Source organism: Ochotona princeps, chromosome 27, assembly GCF_030435755.1.
Source record: "Ochotona princeps isolate mOchPri1 chromosome 27, mOchPri1.hap1, whole genome shotgun sequence".
Lineage (NCBI taxonomy): Eukaryota > Metazoa > Chordata > Mammalia > Lagomorpha > Ochotonidae > Ochotona > Ochotona princeps.
In genome coordinates this window covers 17,268,298-17,276,627 of record NC_080858.1, presented here as the reverse complement: position 1 = coordinate 17,276,627, position 8,330 = coordinate 17,268,298, and positions in this window count along the sequence as shown.

The following is an 8,330-nucleotide window of genomic DNA, read 5'->3' as shown; positions in this document are numbered from 1 at the left end:
AAGATCTTCCTCTCTGTCTCTCCTCCTCTGTGTATATCTGGCTGTAATAAAATGAATAAATCTTTAAAAAAAATAATAATGATAACTTGACTATTTGGGTATGAAAATTTAGGTTGACCAGGGAGGTGATGGTGTTTTAATTCATTTAATTTTTGGACATTTGTATAGTGAGGACTTAGTGTGTCTAGTATGCGATGCTGGGAATTGAAGTATAGCGAGAACACAGCACCTTCCTGTGAGGGAGTCGAGGATTTGGTAGGGACGCACAGAGATCTGGGAGCACAAAGGAAGCACACGCGCTCTGGCCTCAGGAGGCTGGGCTTGGACTGCCAGGGAGGCTGTGCTCCGGAGAGATCTGGGAGAAGTGCAGGTATGAGAGAAAGGGTACAGGTTTTGGGTTTGTCGAATTGGTCCCTCTGCAGTGAGGTGACATCTAAACATTCAGACATCTTGCTTGTGCCTATGAGATGACAAAAACTTCATGAGGAAAAGTGGAAATAAAGGATAAGTTTATTTTTGCACACAAAAAAAAATATGAGACGCATGCATCATTGTTGCATCATACACATTCCCACGAACATTTGGAAGATTCCTTGTTTGCATGGATTCTTCATTTTTTTTTTTGCTCCCAAATTAGCTCATTTTAAAATTCTGTTATTCATGCACCATTTAAAAATTTTTTATTTATTGGCTTGAAAGCCAGAGTTAGAGAGAGAGAGAAGGTAAGGGGAGAGGTATCTTCTATCCAAGGGTTTACTCCCCAAATGGCAGCAAAATCCAGGGCTGGCCAAGGCCAAAGCCAGGAGCCAGAATGTTCTGGGTCACCCACATGGTAGCAGGGGTCCAGGCACTTGGACCATTCTCAGAAGCTGTTATCAGCCGAAAGCCTAGATTCAAGGAGTGCCTAGTGCCATGCTTAACTCACTGCCCCATAGTACTGTCCCTCCATGGACCTTTAGAGGTACTGTTAAATAACTGATTCATTTCTTGAAGATGTTCCCTTTGTTCTCATTCAGAATGCTCAACACAAGTGTATACGTGGCTAAGACTGTAACAGGTGCCGACAGTGCCATCGGTTACCCGATTCCCAGGTCTCACTTGCCATTTACCGTGAGTGTTGCAATATTTGTAAGGTGAACCTAGGCTTGTATTTTTTTTTAGTTTACTCATTGCTGTTGTGGTGAATGGTATGTTTTCTTTCAGGTGTTACTATTCGTGGTGGATTAACTCTTGTGGAAATACCTGGTGCTGTTATCACTGTACTTCCTGAAAATGCCATGCATTCTTCTCTCAAACCTAGGCAAGATCTGCTTCATTCACTCAACACATACTAATGGACATCTGTCTTTTACCAGCCACCATTTTAGGTGCTTGGTTTAGCCCAGTGGATACAGAGGGACTCCTGTTCTCATGCAGCCTTGCTTTCCTGCATGGTGTTGTTCTCCAACTGAGTGCAGACAGGCAGCCTCCTCAGCCAGGGCAGAGTCCCCTGCTGCGTGAGCCTGGTGTACCTCCATCATCTGAGACTCTCCTTCCCACCCTCTTCATTTGAATTGTTCAAAGTATGCTGGTTTCTTATCCTGGAAATCAAAGCTCCACTGTCTAAAATAGAACCCTGTTTGCCAAAATTTTGAATGTCATTGTTCCTCTACACACTGTGAAATCAATTTATGGCTTGAGAAGACCATTTAATTGTAACCTGAAATTCCTCCTGATGACCTACTTTGCCATGAAACCTTTCTTATTGTTTTTTTATTAAAAATATATATTTTTGGCTTATTTGTTTGTTTTTTTTTATGAGAGGTAGAGAGAGAGAGAGATTTTTCATTTGTGGATTCACTCTGCAGATGGCCACAATGGCCAGGGCTACGACAGGCCAAAGCCAGGAGCCAGGAATTCCATCCTGGTCCTTTTTGTGGGTAGCTGGGGCCAAAATACTTGTGCCATCTTTTACTGCCTTCTCTGGTTCATTAGCAGGAAGCTGGATCAGAAGCAGAGTAGCCAGGACTCAAATTGATGCTGTTGATGGAGGCTGCAGGTGTCACAAGGAGCAGCTTTGCTTGTTGTACCACAAGGCCAGCCCCAACTTTCTAGTCTTCAATTCTTTGTCTTTAACTAAGAGTCCATTCTAGGGAAAGTTTCCAGACATACCCTAAAGGGGCTTGGATCCCAGGCTTAAGATGGTCCACTGATAGGAATTTGGTAGGGCAGAAAAACTCAAGAATCCTCCCTGAGGGAGGTTAATTCTCACCAACTCACCCTGGTGTTCAACAAGCCAGGAAGGAGGAGACATGAGGCCATGGCGTGGTGGGGGTGAGATGCTTGGGTTGGGTGAGTTCTACTCTGAAAATAAGGGTGTAGGGACTACTGGCATCCTACACTACCCATGAGGGTCTTTGGAAACTCTAGATTGGGGAATGTCCAAATGGAAAAGTTCCAAATCACATCACAGATTTGGAGTCCTGCCACCTGTTTGGACCACCCTGGCTTGTGGCAAACACTTGATGGCTTCTATGACACATGAAAGGGCAAACAGTATAGGGGAAAGGTTAAAGGCACAGTATGCAAGGAGTTCAAAACATTAAGAAAGCTATTCCATGGTAATTCTGTGGCCCTGATTAAGCAGTCGGGCTTCTGTGAATCCAGTTTTTTACTTTCCCAGTAATGTTTTAATAAGGCTGAAATTCAAGGAATATGTGTTTATCAGGTGCTTGGAAGGTAAAAGTTGCTTCTATTGTTATTATTGTTTAGGGTACACTTTTTTTTTCTGGAGTCCGCATCTATGCAGACCTGAATCCTAAAGGCTGCCCCAAGGGCTGCCCCCTTGCAGGCCAAGAGCAGTCCAATGGTCACTGTCCAGAGAACCACTCCTTGCCCCACCCATCAATCAGTCAGCTCTGAGCTGAGGAATCAGTGCAGCTATTACCTTGTCAGTTAGCGTGCACCTTGCATTTTATTGCTTCTGAGTTAAGGCTGGAACTTCCTTGGCAGGGATCCATGAGCATAGTATTCTTTCGCTACACCCAGTTTGCTGTGGAGACTTCATGGCATCAGGCTGTTGGGAACCATGTGCTCACTGGGACCCATACTAGCATGCCTCCTGCTGCCATCCTGAGTTCTGTGTGAGCTCCCACCTCTCAAACTGACTTGGGCTATGAATGGAGCCATGAAGACTTAAGGCATAAAGTACAGGCAGAATGATATCAGGAGCCTGGAATTTGGGGAAACCAGTGTGCTTGAGCTTCCAACCCTAATAGAAGAGTCTTTGAAGATTTGACCAGAACTGAAGGTTCTTTTTTATGTCACATTCTTAGCAGTCACCCAGCACTCTATTTGTCAATTTAGGCAGACCCAGTAGGCTCCATGCTCTCAGATGAAAGGCCAGAAGGCTAACAGATTGAACTGCCCATCACTGTTCTTGAGACAAAAAGAGAAGCAGAAAGGCCAGGAATTGCTGGTTTTTCTCTGTGTACACTTATTTTATATTTGTTTGTAGATTTAGCAAAGGGACTGTTCATCTTAATACTGGAAGTATTAAGGAGTGTTCCTTAAGATCTTGAGGAACAACCATTATGGAATAAACTAAGAAACAGCATGCTTCTGTTTCTTGATGAAATCCATAGAATAGGCCACACTACTGAGTTGGGGACAAAATCCTAAATAAGATGATGTTACATATTCAGATATGTAAAGTACCAAGAATTTTGCTGTGGTATTGTGTGTGGTAACAAAGAAATAGAAGCAACATTAATATTCATTATCTGTCAGTAGAAATTGTTTAAATACTTCATGGCATGTGCACTTAATGTAATATTATATCGCCATTACAAATAATGATGTAGTTCTGCATTTATTTGACAAGGGATGTTGAAGGACTTAGGTAGAGGGCCTTTTGTGATCTTTTATTGTATGTTAATATTTAGTTATTTATCTTATATGGAAGGTAGATAAAAAAAGGGACAGACATATAGATCTTCCATTCTCTGGCCCACTACAGTTGGAGCTGGGCAGACTGAAGCCAGGAGTTACAGACACAATCTGAATCTTCCAGGAAGATGACAAGGACTGAACTACTTGAGACATCACCTGCTGCCTCTCAGGGTGCACATTAGTAGCAGGAAGCTGAAGTTGGGGCTTAAAGCTTGACACTCTGATGTGGGATGTGGGCATCCTTCACCATTACACTAAATGCTTGTAATAATAATTAATGTCAGTGCAGTACATACACCCTCGTGGATATGTTAAAAGACCTTTTTTTAAAAAAATGTTTCACAATGTTTACATATATGAAAGCACCACTTTGTATATTACACACATGTACATACATATGTATATACACACATATGTGATTTTAATCTGTTGACCATATCCTAACAAAAGGAAATAATAAGCATCTAACACCTTATATATGGTGTACTCTCTTAGCAATTATTATTTGCTGTAGTTACCATTCCATACAATGGATCTGAACTTACTCATCACTCTAACTGAAATTTTGTACTCTTGACAAATGTCTCCCCACCTCCATCCCAAGCCCTTGGAACTACCATTCTGCTCATTCTGTGACTCTGATATTTTACGACTCCACGTATGAGACTGTACGCTGTTTGTCTTTCTGTACCTGGTGTGTTTCATTTACTATAATATCCTCCAGGTTCATCCATGTTATCACAAATGGCAGGATTTCCTCCTTAGCAAGGCTGAAAAGTATTCCCCTATAATATAATGTTTTCTTTACCCATTTGTCTGTCAAAAGACATTTAGGTTGATTCCCATAGCCTTACATAACTTTTGAATATAATGTGTCCAATGGATGGGAAGATCTCTCTGTCATTCCCTCTCTCTTTAACTCTGCCTTTCAAATAAATAAATCTTGAAACACAAACACTTGCACAAAAAATAGAAGTAGGCAGTAAAAGAAAATCAACAATTGCTAGTTTTAATTAAGAAGATCCAGTATAGTCATGGGTAAGCATGACTAGACTGTAATTGTAACAGGAAAAATGAAACTGGAACTTAAGAAAGAGGGAGTATATTAGCCAAAGGAGGTAGCTATGATGAGTTCAGAAAAGGGAAGCTTTGTGTGTTCTCACTTTTTCAAACTCTGTCCAGAGAAGAAAAACAGTCCTATGACCCTGTCATTTTTCTGAGCACTAAGACCCCTTTCTACGTATCTTTCTACTAAGGGTAGCCTGGACCTGGTGTCCTTGTATTTGGAATGGTAGATGCCAGCTTGTACGTGTTGTAAGACTTGGAAAAAAAAAAAGGTTTGACTCACTTTGTAATTACTGAAACCAGTTTTGACCAATCCTAAAATCAAAGAAATCACTTCTTAACATTTGTTCTTTTGTTTTCATCATGTCTTCGAAATGTTCACTTGGTCTTAAAGATCAGTTCTAGCACATGCAATGTCAATGTGGAATGTTTTCAGACCTCAAGGCTGGGCTGCTTGGCTTTGTGCCCCCTTCTGTGGTGATTGTCCTTGGGTAAATGGAAAGACATGCATGGACAGCTTTTCCCACAGCTATACGCTCCTAGCTAGAGGACTGGTGTGTTCAGCATCTGAGTTTAAGGGGAAAATCTTGAAGGAGAACATGAGATTGTTTTCTGTGGACATTAGACATTTCATTGAAGAAATGTACTGGGTTCTAACGGAACAGCTGCTACATAGCCAACATCTCCTCATTGGTCCTGTGCCCACTGTGTGTGCAGAGGGCTTGTCCCTCTTTAAATACCTGTGCATATCCAGAGCTGTACCTGACGTGATCTGTTAAGCAGTAGGAAGAACGCTGTCAGTAACAGGGAGGTTGAAGTGCAAGAAAAAAACTTGTTTATTTGAGAACACTTTTACTGTCAGGTATCAGATGACATTAGGGTAGAGGAACAACAGTCTTTCCCCCTTTTACTCTGGTCACAATGCTTCTTAATTGTTTCTGGTATTCTCTGAGAGGCCACATCCGCAGTGAACATAGCTCCTAGGTCTTTTCTTTCAACCATGTTGATTATTCATCCATATCCCAGTCGCCTTAAATAAACTGATTACAGCAATTAATCTCAATCTGGTAGCTGAACCACACGGCAGGGTTATCGGTGCTGCCAAGTTCAGATGTCATTGTCATCTTGGCTGCTTCTGCTTCTCTTCTGGAAACACATGTGCCTTCTCGGTAGTATACTCTCTGCTCAACCACCAGTGTTAATTCCATGGCCTGTATTCTTGGAATGCTTTTAGAAACCCATCAGTTTTTCTTTGTTGTTTCTTTTCTTTTTTTTTTTAAATTAACTAATTAATTAATTTTTAAAATTATTTATTATTTAACTTCATTAATTACATTGTATTATGTGACACAGTTACATAGATACTTGGGTTCTCCCCACCCCTCCCCAAACCCTCCCACCATGGTGGATTCCTCCACCTTGTTGCATAACCACAGCTCAAGTTCAGTTGAGATTCCCCCATTGCAAGCGTATACCAAACATAGAGTCCAGCATCTTATTGTCCAGTCAAGTTCAACGGCTTCTTTGTTGTTCCAAAAGCCATTTCAGGTTAGGCTAGCTAAGAGGCAAGAAATTAGCAGACTAGAGCCTGGTGGAGTAGCCTAGCAGTTGAAGTCCTTGCCTTGCATGCACTGGGATCCCAAATGTTCTAATCCCGGTGGCCCTGCTTCCCATTGAGCTCCCTGCTTGTGGCCTGGCTGGGAAAGCAGTTGAGAATGGCCCAAAGCCTTGGGACCCTGCCCCCGCATGGGAGACCTGGAGAAGGTTCCGGCCTCCTGGCTTCAGATCAGCGCAGCTCTGGTCGCTGCGGCTGCTTGGGGAGTGAATCAACAGATGAAAGATCTCCCTGTTCTCTGTATATTTGACCTTTCAGTAAAAAGAAATAAATTAAAAAAAATTAGCAGACTAGAGGATTTTAGAGACTTATTTTGTACAACTGTATTAAAATTGAAGTTTATTGAGAAAATTGAAGAAATTAAGCAGTAAAAGCAGAAAGAAAACCGCCAGTGGGAGAAATGCAGATAGGAGCATAGTACGAAGAAGTGAAAGAGAGGAAAGGGGAGGAATATGGTATTTCTGGTAAATTCTCAAAATCTGAATAGGAGTGATAAGGAAAAAAGTATTCATTTGACTTTGGAAGATACTGCATAATTTTCATTCTGTTCACTTTTACAACAGTGTTTGCTGATATTAACATGGTCTCCTCCACACATATAGCTTAGGGAACACATTGCATAGATTGCTTAGCATTTTTGACTGAGTTTGAGTGTTAATAAGTTCAAGCTATTATTATCTGTGGGAGGCAGGGGCCCCAATCTACCTTAGAGACTTCTATATCAACCCTTGGCTGTATGTGTATTTAAAGTTTGTTCCAGTTCGGACTTGAAAATCTGCCCCAAATGACATCATGCCAGGAGCTAATTCTTATTCCTGCAGAAGGGGAGAAGATGCCTGTGTCACAGCCAAGCTGCTGCACTGGGCAAGAGGGGACATTCCTTCCTGAGAATGTGGGACCTGACTGAGGGCACATGAACCTGTGCCCACGTCAGAAATGAGTGTGAATAATCCACCTACCAGCTAAGGGAAGTGGACTCGGAAAGGTAGCTTACCCCAGGTTCATTGGGAAGACCAGCAGAAGTGCCCAGGAGAGCTCTATTTCTTAGTCCCATGGGATATGCGACCTATGAAAGCCCTTTGCTCCACAGTTTCACAGCTGCCCACTTTGAGCCATGGAAAGAACCAGGCCTCCTGGTCTAATCATACCAGGGACGCCGTGAGCTGGGACTTCAGGCAGGGCCCAACCAGGATCTCCCTGAGCTTGCTGGCTTTGCTTTTAAAAATGAACATGAAGACATTTCAAGGGTTAATTATGAGCCTTTAGAAATCCTGAACTTTTATCTTCTAAGAATGTTTATGTAACTTTTTGTATGGCACTACTGTGTGTGTGTGTGTGTTTTAGGAGGTCAAAGCAGTTAACATTTTTTTGCAAACCTAAATGTCATGCACACATGCACACACATACACAAAGGAAGGTCATATTTATTGAGCCCATTGGAAGGCTCTGCCATCTACTCCCTCTGATGTTACAATGCAAAAGGCAGACCCTGTTCCCTACCACTGCCAGGCAGCCCACTACCTTTCTGTTTCCAATCTAACACTCTACTTGAACATTTTAAGAAAAGTTTCTCCTTTTTAAAAAATTTTGTGAAGAACTATACTATTGTAATGATATAGGGGGAAATTAGAAGAAGGGTGGGACCTGGGGAAGGGGTAAGGAAAATCCCAGAGTCTATGGAACTGTATCATAAAATAATAAAATAAATAAATTTAATATT